Source organism: Pseudophryne corroboree, chromosome 10 (genome assembly GCF_028390025.1).
Source record: "Pseudophryne corroboree isolate aPseCor3 chromosome 10, aPseCor3.hap2, whole genome shotgun sequence".
NCBI lineage: Eukaryota > Metazoa > Chordata > Amphibia > Anura > Myobatrachidae > Pseudophryne > Pseudophryne corroboree.
The window spans coordinates 340,430,457-340,449,310 of NC_086453.1; positions in this window are offsets into that span (position 1 = coordinate 340,430,457).

Sequence of the window (18,854 nt, forward strand, 5' to 3'; positions counted from 1 at the left end):
TTTCTAGTGAGTAGATAAGATGCATTCTCTGCAGTGTCACTGGTTTCTAGTGAGTAGATAAGATGCACTCTCTGCGGTGTCACTGGTCTCTAGTGAGTAGATAAGATGCATTCTCTGTGATGTCACTGGTTTCTAGTGAGTATATAAGATGCATTCTCTGCAGTGTCACTGGTTTCTAGTGAGTAGATAAGATGCATTCTCTGCAGTGTCACTGGTTTCTAGTGAGTATATAAGATGCATTCTCTGTGATGTCACTGGTTTCTAGTGAGTAGATAAGATGCATTCTCTGCGGTGTCACTGGTTTCTAGTGAGTAGATAAGATGCATTCTCTGTGGTGTCACTGGTTTCTAGTGAGTAGATAAGATGCATTCTCTGTGGTGTCACTGGTTTCTAGTGAGTAGATAAGATGCATTCTCTGTGATGTCACTGGTTTCTAGTGAGTAGATAAGATGCATTCTCTGCAGTGTCACTGGTTTCTAGTGAGTAGATAAGATGCATTCTCTGTGGTGTCACTGGTTTCTAGTGAGTAGATAAGATGCACTCTCTGCGGTGTCACTGGTTTCTAGTGAGTAGATAAGATGCATTCTCTGCGGTGTCACTGGTTTCTAGTGAGTAGATAACATGCATTCTCTGCGGTGTCACTGGTTTCTAGTGAGTAGATAAGATGCATTCTCTGCAGTGTCACTGGTTTCTAGTGAGTATATAAGATGCATTCTCTGCGGTGTCACTGGTTTCTAGTGAGTAGATAAGATGCATTCTCTGCGGTGTCACTGGTTTCTAGTGAGTAGATAAGATGCATTCTCTGTTATGTCACTGGTTTCTAGTGAGTAGATAAGATGCATTCTCTGCGGTGTCACTGGTTTCTAGTGAGTAGATAAGATGCATTCTCTGTGATATCACTGGTTTCTAGTGAGTAGATAAGATGCATTCTCTGTGGTGTCACTGGTTTCTAGTGAGTAGATAAGATGCATTCTCTGCAGTGTCACTGGTTTCTAGTGAGTATATAAGATGCATTCTCTGCGGTGTCACTGGTTTCTAGTGAGTAGATAAGATGCATTCTCTGCGGTGTCACTGGTTTCTAGTGAGTAGATAAGATGCATTCTCTGTGATGTCACTGGTTTCTAGTGAGTAGATAAGATGCATTCTCTGTGGTGTCACTGGTTTCTAGTGAGTAGATAAGATGCATTCTCTGCGGTGTCACTGGTCTCTAGTGAGTAGATAAGATGCATTCTCTGCAGTGTCACTGGTTTCTAGTGAGTAGATAAGATGCACTCTCTGTGGTGTCACTGGTTTCTAGTGAGTAGATAAGATGCATTCTCTGCGGTGTCACTGGTTTCTAGTGAGTAGATAAGATGCATTCTCTGCAGTGTCACTGGTTTCTACTGAGTAGATAAGATGCATTCTCTGTGATGTCACTGGTTTCTACTGAGTAGATAAGATGCATTCTCTGCGGTGTCACTGATTCCTAGTGAGTAGATAAGATGCATTCTCTGTGATGTCACTGGTCTCTAGTGAGTAGATAAGATGCATTCTCTGTGGTGTCACTGGTTTCTAGTGAGTAGATAAGATGCATTCTCTGCGGTGTCACTGGTCTCTATTGAGTAGATAAGATGCATTCTCTGCAGTGTCACTGGTTTCTAGTGAGTAGATAAGATGCACTCTCTGTGGTGTCACTGGTTTCTAGTGAGTAGATAAGATGCATTCTCTGCGGTGTCACTGGTTTCTAGTGAGTAGATAAGATGCATTCTCTGTGATGTCACAGGCTCATAATGAGTAGATAACATGCATTCTCTGCAGTGTCACTGGTTTCTAGTGAGTAGATAAGATGCATTCTCTGCGGTGTCACTGGTTTCTAGTGAGTAGATAAGATGCATTCTCTGCAGTGTCACTGGTTTCTAGTGAGTAGATAAGATGCATTCTCTGTGATGTCACTGGTTTCTAGTGAGTAGATAAGATGCATTCTCTGTGGTGTCACTGGTTTCTAGTGAGTAGATGAGATGCATTCTCTGCGGTGTCACTGGTTTCTAGTGAGTAGATAAGATGCACTCTCTGTGGTGTCACTGGTTTCTAGTGAGTAGATAAGATGCATTCTCTGCGGTGTCACTGGTTTCTAGTGAGTAGATAAGATGCATTCTCTGCAGTGTCACTGGTTTCTAGTGAGTAGATAAGATGCACTCTCTGCGGTGTCACTGGTCTCTAGTGAGTAGATAAGATGCATTCTCTGTGATGTCACTGGTTTCTAGTGAGTATATAAGATGCATTCTCTGCAGTGTCACTGGTTTCTAGTGAGTAGATAAGATGCATTCTCTGCAGTGTCACTGGTTTCTAGTGAGTATATAAGATGCATTCTCTGTGATGTCACTGGTTTCTAGTGAGTAGATAAGATGCATTCTCTGCGGTGTCACTGGTTTCTAGTGAGTAGATAAGATGCATTCTCTGTGGTGTCACTGGTTTCTAGTGAGTAGATAAGATGCATTCTCTGTGGTGTCACTGGTTTCTAGTGAGTAGATAAGATGCATTCTCTGTGATGTCACTGGTTTCTAGTGAGTAGATAAGATGCATTCTCTGCAGTGTCACTGGTTTCTAGTGAGTAGATAAGATGCATTCTCTGTGGTGTCACTGGTTTCTAGTGAGTAGATAAGATGCACTCTCTGCGGTGTCACTGGTTTCTAGTGAGTAGATAAGATGCATTCTCTGCGGTGTCACTGGTTTCTAGTGAGTAGATAACATGCATTCTCTGCGGTGTCACTGGTTTCTAGTGAGTAGATAAGATGCATTCTCTGCAGTGTCACTGGTTTCTAGTGAGTATATAAGATGCATTCTCTGCGGTGTCACTGGTTTCTAGTGAGTAGATAAGATGCATTCTCTGCGGTGTCACTGGTTTCTAGTGAGTAGATAAGATGCATTCTCTGTTATGTCACTGGTTTCTAGTGAGTAGATAAGATGCATTCTCTGCGGTGTCACTGGTTTCTAGTGAGTAGATAAGATGCATTCTCTGTGATATCACTGGTTTCTAGTGAGTAGATAAGATGCATTCTCTGTGGTGTCACTGGTTTCTAGTGAGTAGATAAGATGCATTCTCTGCAGTGTCACTGGTTTCTAGTGAGTATATAAGATGCATTCTCTGCGGTGTCACTGGTTTCTAGTGAGTAGATAAGATGCATTCTCTGCGGTGTCACTGGTTTCTAGTGAGTAGATAAGATGCATTCTCTGTGATGTCACTGGTTTCTAGTGAGTAGATAAGATGCATTCTCTGTGGTGTCACTGGTTTCTAGTGAGTAGATAAGATGCATTCTCTGCGGTGTCACTGGTCTCTAGTGAGTAGATAAGATGCATTCTCTGCAGTGTCACTGGTTTCTAGTGAGTAGATAAGATGAACTCTCTGTGGTGTCACTGGTTTCTAGTGAGTAGATAAGATGCATTCTCTGCGGTGTCACTGGTTTCTAGTGAGTAGATAAGATGCATTCTCTGCAGTGTCACTGGTTTCTACTGAGTAGATAAGATGCATTCTCTGTGATGTCACTGGTTTCTACTGAGTAGATAAGATGCATTCTCTGCGGTGTCACTGATTCCTAGTGAGTAGATAAGATGCATTCTCTGTGATGTCACTGGTCTCTAGTGAGTAGATAAGATGCATTCTCTGTGGTGTCACTGGTTTCTAGTGAGTAGATAAGATGCATTCTCTGCGGTGTCACTGGTCTCTATTGAGTAGATAAGATGCATTCTCTGCGGTGTCACTGGTTTCTAGTGAGTAGATAAGATGCACTCTCTGTGGTGTCACTGGTTTCTAGTGAGTAGATAAGATGCATTCTCTGCGGTGTCACTGGTTTCTAGTGAGTAGATAAGATGCATTCTCTGTGATGTCACAGGCTCATAATGAGTAGATAACATGCATTCTCTGCAGTGTCACTGGTTTCTAGTGAGTAGATAAGATGCATTCTCTGCGGTGTCACTGGTTTCTAGTGAGTAGATAAGATGCATTCTCTGCAGTGTCACTGGTTTCTAGTGAGTAGATAAGATGCATTCTCTGTGATGTCACTGGTTTCTAGTGAGTAGATAAGATGCATTCTCTGTGGTGTCACTGGTTTCTAGTGAGTAGATAAGATGCATTCTCTGCGGTGTCACTGGTTTCTAGTGAGTAGATAAGATGCATTCTCTGTGGTGTCACTGGTTTCTAGTGAGTAGATAAGATGCATTCTCTGCGGTGTCACTGGTTTCTAGTGAGTAGATAAGATGCATTCTCTGTGATATCACTGGTTTCTAGTGAGTAGATAAGATGCATTCTCTGTGGTGTCACTGGTTTCTAGTGAGTAGATAAGATGCATTCTCTGCGGTGTCACTGGTTTCTAGTGAGTATATAAGATGCATTCTCTGCGGTGTCACTGGTTTCTAGTGAGTAGATAAGATGCATTCTCTGCGGTGTCACTGGTTTCTAGTGAGTAGATAAGATGCATTCTCTGTGATGTCACTGGTTTCTAGTGAGTAGATAAGATGCATTCTCTGTGGTGTCACTGGTTTCTAGTGAGTAGATAAGATGCATTCTCTGCGGTGTCACTGGTCTCTAGTGAGTAGATAAGATGCATTCTCTGCAGTGTCACTGGTTTCTAGTGAGTAGATAAGATGCACTCTCTGTGGTGTCACTGGTTTCTAGTGAGTAGATAAGATGCATTCTCTGCGGTGTCACTGGTTTCTAGTGAGTAGATAAGATGCATTCTCTGCAGTGTCACTGGTTTCTAGTGAGTAGATAAGATGCATTCTCTGTGATGTCACTGGTTTCTACTGAGTAGATAAGATGCATTCTCTGCGGTGTCACTGATTCCTAGTGAGTAGATAAGATGCATTCTCTGTGATGTCACTGGTCTCTAGTGAGTAGATAAGATGCATTCTCTGTGGTGTCACTGGTTTCTAGTGAGTAGATAAGATGCATTCTCTGCGGTGTCACTGGTCTCTATTGAGTAGATAAGATGCATTCTCTGCAGTGTCACTGGTTTCTAGTGAGTAGATAAGATGCACTCTCTGTGGTGTCACTGGTTTCTAGTGAGTAGATAAGATGCATTCTCTGCGGTGTCACTGGTTTCTAGTGAGTAGATAAGATGCATTCTCTGTGATGTCACAGGCTCATAATGAGTAGATAACATGCATTCTCTGCAGTGTCACTGGTTTCTAGTGAGTAGATAAGATGCATTCTCTGCGGTGTCACTGGTTTCTAGTGAGTAGATAAGATGCATTCTCTGCAGTGTCACTGGTTTCTAGTGAGTAGATAAGATGCATTCTCTGTGATGTCACTGGTTTCTAGTGAGTAGATAAGATGCATTCTCTGTGGTGTCACTGGTTTCTAGTGAGTAGATAAGATGCATTCTCTGCGGTGTCACTGGTTTCTAGTGAGTAGATAAGATGCATTCTCTGTGGTGTCACTGGTTTCTAGTGAGTAGATAAGATGCATTCTCTGCGGTGTCACTGGTTTCTAGTGAGTAGATAACATGCATTCTCTGCGGTGTCACTGGTTTCTAGTGAGTAGATAAGATGCACTCTCTGCGGTGTCACTGGTTTCTAGTGAGTAGATAAGATGCATTCTCTGCGGTGTCACTGGTTTCTAGTGAGTAGATAAGATGCATTCTCTGTGGTGTCACTGGTTTCTAGTGAGTAGATAAGATGCATTCTCTGCGGTGTCACTGGTTTCTAGTGAGTAGATAAGATGCATTCTCTGTGATGTCACTGGTTTCTAGTGAGTAGATAAGATGCATTCTCTGTGGTGTCACTGGTTTCTAGTGAGTAGATAAGATGCATTCTCTGCGGTGTCACTGGTTTCTAGTGAGTAGATAAGATGCATTCTCTGTGGTGTCACTGGTTTCTAGTGAGTAGATAAGATGCATTCTCTGCGGTGTCACTGGTTTCTAGTGAGTAGATAAGATGCATTCTCTGCGGTGTCACTGGTTTCTAGTGAGTAGATAAGATGCATTCTCTGTGGTGTCACTGGTTTCTAGTGAGTAGATAAGATGCATTCTCTGCGGTGTCACTGGTTTCTAGTGAGTAGATAAGATGCACTCTCTGTGGTGTCACTGGTTTCTAGTGAGTAGATAAGATGCATTCTCTGTGGTGTCACTGGTTTCTAGTGAGTAGATAAGATGCATTCTCTGCGGTGTCACTGGTTTCTAGTGAGTAGATAAGATGCATTCTCTGCGGTGTCACTGGTCTCTAGTGAGTAGATAAGATGCACTCTCTGTGGTGTCACTGGTTTCTAGTGAGTAGATAAGATGCATTCTCTGTGGTGTCACTGGTTTCTAGTGAGTAGATAAGATGCATTCTCTGCGGTGTCACTGGTTTCTAGTGAGTAGATAAGATGCATTCTCTGTGGTGTCACTGGTTTCTAGTGAGTAGATAAGATGCATTCTCTGCGGTGTCACTGGTTTCTAGTGAGTAGATAAGATGCATTCTCTGCGGTGTCACTGGTTTCTAGTGAGTAGATAAGATGCATTCTCTGTGGTGTCACTGGTTTCTAGTGAGTAGATAAGATGCATTCTCTGCGGTGTCACTGGTTTCTAGTGAGTAGATAAGATGCATTCTCTGCGGTGTCACTGGTCTCTAGTGAGTAGATAAGATGCATTCTCTGCAGTGTCACTGGTTTCTAGTGAGTAGATAAGATGCATTCTCTGTGGTGTCACTGGTTTCTAGTGAGTAGATAAGATGCATTCTCTGCGGTGTCACTGGTTTCTAGTGAGTAGATAAGATGCATTCTCTGCGGTGTCACTGGTTTCTAGTGAGTAGATAAGATGCATTCTCTGTGGTGTCACTGGTTTCTAGTGAGTAGATAAGATGCATTCTCTGCGGTGTCACTGGTCTCTAGTGAGTAGATAAGATGCATTCTCTGCAGTGTCACTGGTTTCTAGTGAGTAGATAAGATGCACTCTCTGTGGTGTCACTGGTTTCTAGTGAGTAGATAAGATGCATTCTCTGCGGTGTCACTGGTTTCTAGTGAGTAGATAAGATGCATTCTCTGCAGTGTCACTGGTTTCTAGTGAGTAGATAAGATGCATTCTCTGTGATGTCACTGGTTTCTAGTGAGTAGATAAGATGCATTCTCTGCGGTGTCACTGATTCCTAGTGAGTAGATAAGATGCATTCTCTGTGATGTCACTGGTCTCTAGTGAGTAGATAAGATGCATTCTCTGTGGTGTCACTGGTTTCTAGTGAGTAGATAAGATGCATTCTCTGCGGTGTCACTGGTCTCTAGTGAGTAGATAAGATGCATTCTCTGCAGTGTCACTGGTTTCTAGTGAGTAGATAAGATGCACTCTCTGTGGTGTCACTGGTTTCTAGTGAGTAGATAAGATGCATTCTCTGCGGTGTCACTGGTTTCTAGTGAGTAGATAAGATGCATTCTCTGTGATGTCACAGGCTCATAATGAGTAGATAACATGCATTCTCTGCAGTGTCACTGGTTTCTAGTGAGTAGATAAGATGCATTCTCTGCGGTGTCACTGGTTTCTAGTGAGTAGATAAGATGCATTCTCTGCAGTGTCACTGGTTTCTAGTGAGTAGATAAGATGCATTCTCTGTGATGTCACTGGTTTCTAGTGAGTAGATAAGATGCATTCTCTGTGGTGTCACTGGTTTCTAGTGAGTAGATAAGATGCATTCTCTGCGGTGTCACTGGTTTCTAGTGAGTAGATAAGATGCATTCTCTGTGGTGTCACTGGTTTCTAGTGAGTAGATAAGATGCATTCTCTGCGGTGTCACTGGTTTCTAGTGAGTAGATAACATGCATTCTCTGCGGTGTCACTGGTTTCTAGTGAGTAGATAAGATGCACTCTCTGCGGTGTCACTGGTTTCTAGTGAGTAGATAAGATGCATTCTCTGCGGTGTCACTGGTTTCTAGTGAGTAGATAAGATGCATTCTCTGTGGTGTCACTGGTTTCTAGTGAGTAGATAAGATGCATTCTCTGCGGTGTCACTGGTTTCTAGTGAGTAGATAAGATGCATTCTCTGCGATGTCACTGGTTTCTAGTGAGTAGATAAGATGCATTCTCTGTGGTGTCACTGGTTTCTAGTGAGTAGATAAGATGCATTCTCTGCGGTGTCACTGGTTTCTAGTGAGTAGATAAGATGCATTCTCTGTGGTGTCACTGGTTTCTAGTGAGTAGTGTCAAAGTCAAAAATATTACATAGAGAGACCATATAAACTGCACACATATAAGTCGCTATACTTGCAAATATGCGCAGCGAGCACAGCAATATATGGAAACACACGCATTTGCTCGGACATGGCACAGAGATGGATTCGGCACTTGTTTCATACAGTACATGGTTATAATAATGAACAGCACCAGACACCAAGGAGATTTAGAATTGGCTAATGAATTAATGTCATGGATGTGTATCATTCGAACCGAACCAGATAAACACATCATGTTTGGTATTGAAGCAAGTAGAATCAGGTGTGGTTTAGTTTGAGACCTATTGTGTTGTCGTGGGACATTGCAGCGGATAGATATGATTATATGTATAAAAGTTAAGATCAGCTTTGTTGGGAACAATGGATGATCAACTAAGTTTTCAGGGCTGAACCTGATTAGCATATACAAAGAGAATGGTGACTCAATACAAAGGAGAAAGAAAGACCCCTCCCCCAGGTACTGGTCAAACAGGAAGGTAGTGGTCAGGTGTGGCCTCAGAGAACAGATGTAATGTAGCTACACTCACAGACACACACACAGCTACCTGGCACCAAGCAGCATGGCGGCTGAATCCCCAGGACATCTTCCAAACTAAAGGCTAAGTATTGAACCTCACATGGCTAGATAAGGAAACAGATAGATTGCTTTCTGGTTTAAATAGGATATTGTAACTTGGTTGTGTGATTGTTGGGTGTTTGTGGATACTCTGTGAAGTCTGTGATAAATTGGAACAGTATACAATCTGTAGCATAATATTTGTGGTATTTGTTTGCCAATGGAGATTTAAAATAGATTGTGCTGGTTAGTTATAATATATATCCTGTTAATCATAAATACCACCATGCAGTTACGTTTGTGTTAATTACATTGTGATCTGGTCTTGTGATGAATATGCTCTGGTTATTGAGATACTGAAGTTGTTTGGGATGTGAAATTATGAGATGGTTCTAGGAAGTTGGATTACATTGTGAAAGGTGTTTTAGATGGTTTGGAATTGTAAAATCAGAACATATGCATTGTTTTGAGGCTTGGACATTTTGGAAGAAAATGGAGTCTTGTGTTTTCTGCTATGTGATTGTGGTTTAGTATAGAGTGCCATGTTTTTGGACCTGCAAATCTAAAATGGCTGCTGCTGGATGTCTTCCCCTCCCCCCTTTCAGCCATGTGGTGTGGTCTTTGGAATCAAGTGGAGGTTTCTCAAAATGGAGTCTAGCTTCCATCCCATGCTGTATTCAGCATTGACTAACTGCGCAGCGATTGTCTCTCACATGTGTAGTTTTATCTGCAACCATGTTGTCTCTTATTTAATGTAATCATTGTCTTTCTGTGAGCCAATTTCTTTCTCTCTCTCTCTCTCTCTCTCTATCTCTCTCTCCTCTTTTCTCTTATATATCTCATAGTATTATAGCATTGTATTGTATTGCATTTAGGTCAGTGTAGTATTGTCTTTTTGTATTTATTGTTTAGTTCTGTGGTTAGGAAGTCTTTGTTATACTGTAGTGTATCATATGTACTGTTATCCCTTTTACAAGTATATTAGATATAATACAGTTAATAGGCCTTGGAACCTAAACCAGTATCTGTGTATTTACTATAGTGTTAAGTGTTCACTTGAGCGTCGGTGACGCACAAGCAGCTTTGTAGATAGTCAGGTTACACAAGGTTGCACTTACACCCTGTATTCACATTAAGGTATTCTGTGTATTTCATTGGTATAAGGTTTTAACATAAAGGTATAGCGTTGTAAGCGTCTGCATCGCTGGTGACCTCCTCGTGGTCTCGAGCGTAAGCTACGCTACAGCGAATCTTTCCCCTAGACATAACCAATAACGTGTCCTGTGATCACTGGGCCGTGAGCGAACGTGACGCTTGAGCGTCTCACCTACGGCTGAGCGATCGCTACGCCAATAGCGTACCATTACGGTACTTCTTGAGCAAACAGCGTACAGTGTTCTTAGCTTCATAAAGGGTTGTTTATACGACAAGGAATTTAGCATTGTCAATTGCGGGCTCGTCCTATACTTCTCATATCTGCACTAGGTAGATCAGCAGACATTATCCCTCCAGCAAAGGGTGGGAGGTTGTCTCACAGTGCTGACGGGATAAGCGTCTGCTTCGCTTAGATAAAGAGTGCTGAAGGAACCCGGTAACCGGAGGTAAGAACAGTACGCTATTGTCTTTGAAAATCTGGTTTTTATTTCAATTTGGTGCCAACTACACACTCAGGCCTAGAATAACTTTAGGAGTTTTGAATGATGACTTTCTTTGTGACAAGAGGCCGCATGGTCTGTCCACCATTTTGTGTGACCCTCATGGAGGTGGAAGGGGGAGGAGCAGCGGCCATTTTGGGAAGGTCAAAAAAAAAAAAAAAAAAAAAAAATTTTTTTTTTTTTCTGAGCGGCTGGTTTTCAGTTGACTCAGGAAACAATCAGCCATCCACTGTCAAAAAGAAATCATCATTTAATGAGGTTTTTTTTTTATGCATTTATTTAATCTATATCATAGTCAATCATAAGTAATAGTGATTGGTACTTATATGTAATTTCATATGCGTGTGCTTACATCAATGTATGTTATTAGATTAAATTTAGAATTGCATTTTCATCTGTGTAAGTTTCACATCTCACATTCCTGTTTGCCAATTTTATAGTTGATAGAAAGTGCTAAAAAGAGATTTGCTGTTATTTCATAGTAGAGGTGATAGTTAAAGTATAGAACAAACACACGGTTTGTCTGAGATACAAGGCAGTCAGTGTGGATTGCGGTAGATGATCAGGGATCACCTACATTGATAAATAAATATATTGTGTTACGGTGGATCCTTTGCATTGCGTACACGTGTCGCTAACAAAGACTAGCGTACGCAATCCAAAAGGCAGACGCACGCAGCGTTCATTACGCAACGTAGCGTCCGGTTACGCCCACGTAGCTCAAGTTGTGATAAAGTGAAGTAACGCAAAGGCGATAAGTAACGCACAGCGGTAGATAACGCGACGCGGAAAATAACGCAAGTCTATTTTTGGAGAATCTGAAATTTAGTTTAACAGATCCTGCTCCTAATTGGTAACACTGTTGGGCTAAAGACAAATTTCTGCGCAGAAATAGATATAGAAACAAAAGTGTACATGTGTTGAGTGAGTGTGTTTTGTATACAAAAGTTTATATAACTTTAAGGTGGAACCAAAAGGAAAGCCGGGTACTCGTCAAGGGACAAATTCCCAAGAATAGGTAGCTTCAGTCCAGTAGTGTTACAAAAAAAAATTTAAGGAGGAGGATAAGTCTCGTTGAACCAACGAAGAGACAAAATAAACATTATGAATATTTACAGTTATGGCACCAGGAAGGTGAGATACAGAGAGGTTTGGCTCTGGCGGCAGGATCTGGGGCAGTCAGGAAGTTGATTGCCACAGCTCCTCCTCCACCATACATCTTGAGAGGAGAGACATGGCATTGAAGAGGATTATGGTTGCAGAGAAATGGCACAATGTTGTACGATAAAAAATGCACTTAGTAACTGTATTAAGAATGAAAGTGTTAAATGTAATAATGTTTATGAAAATGAAAGTGTAAAAAAATTACAAATGTTAACCTGTGCAAGTCGCACCCCATGTTAAACTTCCCTCAGGATTACCAACAAGAAAGTGAGCCCAGAACGATGTCGGCACCTCTTAAAGAAGCCATCCTACAAGACATCCAGGTGGACGCGACCAAATTGGTAAAGGCAATAATCAAACCCCCTAACGGAGGGTCAGGTGAGGTCGTGTCCACAGGTACGTACAATGTTTTATATCACGCACAAACAAATGTACCCCATATTATAAGACCAAAACAAGGTGATGTGATTGAGTTTAGTCCTGTCAGGGTGATCACAGTCCCCAATGGGAAGACTGATGATCAGGGAACCATTCCCGTCAAGGACAGTGCAATGCGCCATCCCTGGTCCCGGACAGAATTGAGATCAATCATGTCTGATTACCCAGATCCTAGGAAAGATCTAACTGTATGATCAAAGATTCACAGAAGGCATACCAACCCCCTAGACAACGACATAATCATGGTATCCAAGGAATCAGGTAGGTACAGGGAAAGCGGTTGATGGTGATGAGCATCCAAGCGTTTGAGGAGGCATCAAATCAACCAAAACCCCAGGCCATTGGCACATGGAGGAACTTCAAAAGTTATGACACACCATTATAATCAAGGATCACATAGGCAGGAAAGGTGATTATTAGGAATGGAGGCAAGCCTGAGGTAACGGTTAATAAATTGGGAGGTCATTCACTGAAGACACAGGAATGACCAGGTTAAACGTTGTAAATGTATTTGTGAAAAATGTTTTTTCTTTCTCTCTCTATCCCCATCTCTGACGATTATTGGTAAGAATTCAAACATTGCATATTCGCTTGGTCCTTGCAGAAGTCTACCAAACCCCAGCATGACCTCCGCCACAATGTATTTCTGGCCAGATACAGACAGTGGAGTAATGCAGGTGCTGGTGGGGAGGGACTGCTCAAGGAGACCATTAGACACATAGATATGACAGCCTAATAAGTCTGACAATGTTTTTCTAATGCTAACAATGTTTTCTTAATGTTGACAATGTTTAAAAATGTTTTGTTTCTCTTTTCTCATTGGTGGTTATTGTCGAGTTATGTAATGTATATATGCACATGAATTGTTCTCTATCTCTTTTGTTTTTTATTTTCTCTCTCTCCTCACTCATGTTTCCATGATTTAAAGATGGTATGTCACCCCTAAGTGTTAACCAATGGTAATGCCAGATTTTGCTCCTTACAGAAAGATCGCCGGTTAGGAAGGAATATTGCATCACCAGAATGTTCGTTTGGAAGACTGAGAGACAACACCTTTGAGAGGACAGCAGAACAAGAAGAACAACAAGACGAGAGAACTTATTATCGTAACGAGTTCTCTCCCCCTCAAACTGATTTTCTTATACCCCATTTACAAATTTCTTCTTTTCTCCTCCTGTAAGATGGACTTGCCCCAAGAGACTGTGATATGGATTTTTCCCGTTAACCATGATGTTGACCAGAGCAGTCTGTTCCGGCGAGAGTACCATAGAGGTCGAGAGAGGTTCTGGAATGGGTTCCGATTATGATGATGGAGGCGTAGTTTTCCAAGATCAACCAAGCCAACAAGCAAAGGCGAGTATCAGAAAACGATCCGATAGAAGAAATTGTGATGGATTGTTAGCTGAGGAAAATTGTATCTGTAGGCTCTGTGATAATCTGGTTGAAGATGGATGCATAAAGAAATGCCAATCTAGTTTTAATATCCATATGGACCGGCATCCATTGAGTGACTATCACTCTCTAGTGGGTAACGTGTTGAACCAAACAGATTGTTGGGTATGCTCTCAAGTACCTCAGGGTCACAGCAAATCAGGGCTAGTACCATTTCCTTTAACGTTAGGGGAGGTACTTGAGCTAAGTGGTGGGAGACCGGTGGATCGGAGGTTTAATATCTCCAGCCCTCCTAGTTTGAAGCTCCACCAATACCATGTGGATAGGTCCCTCTTATGCTTTAACATCTCCAATCCTAGAAAACCGGGAAATTGGGAAGTGTCATGGAGCAACCAAACCATGACCTTTTCACATAGAGCAGATAGAATGCCTACAGATACAGAACTCGTACGCCACATAGCCAGTAGAGGAAAATCTTTCCGGTATCGATATACCTTAGGAAATAGGATTGCTAGAGTTGGAGAGGTATCACCAGGATACTGTGCACATGTCATACAAACTGATGCGTGCATTAGACAGATGGAAGAATTAGGGTCAGGAGATTTCACCTGGAAGGTTTGTAACATGGTCATGTCCTTCTCCGTCCCTTATGTTCTCCCCGATGACGCATATTTCATATGCGGGAGAAAGGCGTACAAGTGGCTAGCCCCAAACTCTGAAGGATTGTGTTATATTGGAAAAGTATTGCCTGAAGTGATGACTTTTACACATGACAAAATGAAGGACATACACCGTGGTGCCCAAGCTCCTTATACTCACACTCACTACGAGCACCGGGTTAAAAGACAACTGTCAGAAAGGTTAGAGCATCCGGCCTCTGATCTTATCCATGAATCCACCGGGATTCAGGTTCTGGTAGCGTTAGATTTCACTCGTACCGCTCGAGGAGTGATGAATTATAGATACATTTCCGCACTCGCCAATTTGTTAGATAATATCACTGAAATGTATGATGACACGTTTAGATACACTGGAAGAGAACTTCAAGCTTATAAAACAGAACTAGTTCAGCATAGAATGGTTCTTAATTACCTTACAGCAGTAACAGGCGGATATTGTGTTACATTGGCAACACAGTACGGCATAAAGTGTTGCACGTATATCACGAATAGCACCGAGGATCCGGTAGAGGTCATAGACCAAAAGATGGATGATATTCTGCAATTAAAGTGGGAATTTCGTCGAAAACACAATCCCACCCTTGCTGCTGTAGGTAATGAGCTGACTGGTTGGGTGTCATGGTTGAACCCGCGAAATTGGTTCTCCGGTTTGGGAGACTGGGCTCAAGGAGTCATAATGGATGTTGGAAAGTTTCTACTATGTATCTTGGGTGTCATTATATCGATTGGATTGATATTTAGATGCGGGCAGGCTTTAATGAGGTGCAAACAAAGTACAAAAGTGATGAGCTTGAGGAGTGAGGAAACTGTAATTAACCTGGATTTGATTTATGACCCAATGATAGAAACCAGAATGTGATGAAAATGCGATTATACGGTCCGTTTCTTTCACCTGTTTTTCTGCTTTTCTCCAAGATACAAAGACCCCCTTGGACGAGGAAGCTGACGAGACGAGATGTATACAGACAACGGATTGACCAAAGAAGAAGATTTGACAACTTTAAATATGGACACTTGATGAACTTTGCCATAGATCCCCAGTTTCCCTAGTATCTTTAAACTCACGCTAGCCCAACATTTTTGTAAATCTGATGGCTCAGACAAAGCTATTTGCTCATGCCTAAGGAGCAATACAGCGCAAAGAAGACGACTCTCAACAGACACCGAAAACAACTTCGACGACAGATGTACATTTCCCTGACATAGAATATCATTGCATTTTCCATAAGTGTTCTTTATCTTCATCTCTACAACCCTCAGGTAATGACACACATAGTCGATAGGGAATACAGGCACAGATATCAGCAACCACATACCTCCCCCATTCATGTATCATCAACTAAAATGTGCTCCCCCATTTTGTTACAACCACAGCCGAAATGAGCTCGGTAAAGTTTGACAGCCCATCCACAGACCCTTAGTACGGGATAAGAAGGAATTCAAATGTATACTTCGCAATACCTCGAAGCTTGATGTACAACACGTACGGCACGATGATACATGACCCCCCAAACATGGATTCATACACACATGCTTCTGCTATCTCACTAGGTCATACCCTCTTCACACCTTCTCCTCTCTCCTCCCTTACCCAACCATTGAAATGTATTAACCCCTGACATATATTTTTCTCTTTTTGAAATGTTTTAGGAAGTGGCAGTTATTGGTGACTGCCAAAGGGTGGACTGTCAAAGTCAAAAATATTACATAGAGAGACCATATAAACTGCACACATATAAGTCGCTATACTTGCAAATATGCGCAGCGAGCACAGCAATATATGGAAACACACGCATTTGCTCGGACATGGCACAGAGATGGATTCGGCACTTGTTTCATACAGTACATGGTTATAATAATGAACAGCACCAGACACCAAGGAGATTTAGAATTGGCTAATGAATTAATGTCATGGATGTGTATCATTCGAACCGAACCAGATAAACACATCATGTTTGGTATTGAAGCAAGTAGAATCAGGTGTGGTTTAGTTTGAGACCTATTGTGTTGTCGTGGGACATTGCAGCGGATAGATATGATTATATGTATAAAAGTTAAGATCAGCTTTGTTGGGAACAATGGATGATCAACTAAGTTTTCAGGGCTGAACCTGATTAGCATATACAAAGAGAATGGTGACTCAATACAAAGGAGAAAGAAAGACCCCTCCCCCAGGTACTGGTCAAACAGGAAGGTAGTGGTCAGGTGTGGCCTCAGAGAACAGATGTAATGTAGCTACACTCACAGACACACACACAGCTACCTGGCACCAAGCAGCATGGCGGCTGAATCCCCAGGACATCTTCCAAACTAAAGGCTAAGTATTGAACCTCACATGGCTAGATAAGGAAACAGATAGATTGCTTTCTGGTTTAAATAGGATATTGTAACTTGGTTGTGTGATTGTTGGGTGTTTGTGGATACTCTGTGAAGTCTGTGATAAATTGGAACAGTATACAATCTGTAGCATAATATTTGTGGTATTTGTTTGCCAATGGAGATTTAAAATAGATTGTGCTGGTTAGTTATAATATATATCCTGTTAATCATAAATACCACCATGCAGTTACGTTTGTGTTAATTACATTGTGATCTGGTCTTGTGATGAATATGCTCTGGTTATTGAGATACTGAAGTTGTTTGGGATGTGAAATTATGAGATGGTTCTAGGAAGTTGGATTACATTGTGAAAGGTGTTTTAGATGGTTTGGAATTGTAAAATCAGAACATATGCATTGTTTTGAGGCTTGGACATTTTGGAAGAAAATGGAGTCTTGTGTTTTCTGCTATGTGATTGTGGTTTAGTATAGAGTGCCATGTTTTTGGACCTGCAAATCTAAAATGGCTGCTGCTGGATGTCTTCCCCTCCCCCCTTTCAGCCATGTGGTGTGGTCTTTGGAATCAAGTGGAGGTTTCTCAAAATGGAGTCTAGCTTCCATCCCATGCTGTATTCAGCATTGACTAACTGCGCAGCGATTGTCTCTCACATGTGTAGTTTTATCTGCAACCATGTTGTCTCTTATTTAATGTAATCATTGTCTTTCTGTGAGCCAATTTCTTTCTCTCTCTCTCTCTCTCTCTCTATCTCTCTCTCCTCTTTTCTCTTATATATCTCATAGTATTATAGCATTGTATTGTATTGCATTTAGGTCAGTGTAGTATTGTCTTTTTGTATTTATTGTTTAGTTCTGTGGTTAGGAAGTCTTTGTTATACTGTAGTGTATCATATGTACTGTTATCCCCTTTTACAAGTATATTAGATATAATACAGTTAATAGGCCTTGGAACCTAAACCAGTATCTGTGTATTTACTATAGTGTTAAGTGTTCACTTGAGCGTCGGTGACGCACAAGCAGCTTTGTAGATAGTCAGGTTACACAAGGTTGCACTTACACCCTGTATTCACATTAAGGTATTCTGTGTATTTCATTGGTATAAGGTTTTAACATAAAGGTATAGCGTTGTAAGCGTCTGCATCGCTGGTGACCTCCTCGTGGTCTCGAGCGTAAGCTACGCTACAGCGAATCTTTCCCCTAGACATAACCAATAACGTGTCCTGTGATCACTGGGCCGTGAGCGAACGTGACGCTTGAGCGTCTCGCCTACGGCTGAGCGATCGCTACGCCAATAGCGTACCATTACGGTACTTCTTGAGCAAACAGCGTACAGTGTTCTTAGCTTCATAAAGGGTTGTTTATACGACAAGGAATTTAGCATTGTCAGTAGATAAGATGCATTCTCTGCGGTGTCACTGGTTTCTAGTGAGTAGATAAGATGCATTCTCTGCGGTGTCACTGGTTTCTAGTGAGTAGATAAGATGCATTCTCTGTGGTGTCACTGGTTTCTAGTGAGTAGATAAGATGCATTCTCTGCGGTGTCACTGGTTTCTAGTGAGTAGATAAGATGCACTCTCTGTGGTGTCACTGGTTTCTAGTGAGTAGATAAGATGCATTCTCTGTGGTGTCACTGGTTTCTAGTGAGTAGATAAGATGCATTCTCTGCGGTGTCACTGGTTTCTAGTGAGTAGATAAGATGCATTCTCTGCGGTGTCACTGGTCTCTAGTGAGTAGATAAGATGCACTCTCTGTGGTGTCACTGGTTTCTAGTGAGTAGATAAGATGCATTCTCTGCGGTGTCACTGGTTTCTAGTGAGTAGATAAGATGCATTCTCTGTGGTGTCACTGGTTTCTAGTGAGTAGATAAGATGCATTCTCTGCGGTGTCACTGGTTTCTAGTGAGTAGATAAGATGCATTCTCTGTGGTGTCACTGGTTTCTAGTGAGTAGATAAGATGCATTCTCTGCGGTGTCACTGGTTTCTAGTGAGTAGATAAGATGCATTCTCTGCGGTGTCACTGGTTTCTAGTGAGTAGATAAGATGCATTCTCTGTGGTGTCACTGGTTTCTAGTGAGTAGATAAGATGCATTCTCTGCGGTGTCACTGGTTTCTAGTGAGTAGATAAGATGCATTCTCTGCGGTGTCACTGGTCTCTAGTGAGTAGATAAGATGCATTCTCTGCAGTGTCACTGGTTTCTAGTGAGTAGATAAGATGCATTCTCTGTGGTGTCACTGGTTTCTAGTGAGTAGATAAGATGCATTCTCTGCGGTGTCACTGGTTTCTAGTGAGTAGATAAGATGCATTCTCTGCGGTGTCACTGGTTTCTAGTGAGTAGATAAGATGCATTCTCTGTGGTGTCACTGGTTTCTAGTGAGTAGATAAGATGCATTCTCTGCGGTGTCACTGGTTTCTAGTGAGTAGATAAGATGCATTCTCTGTGATGTCACTGGTTTCTAGTG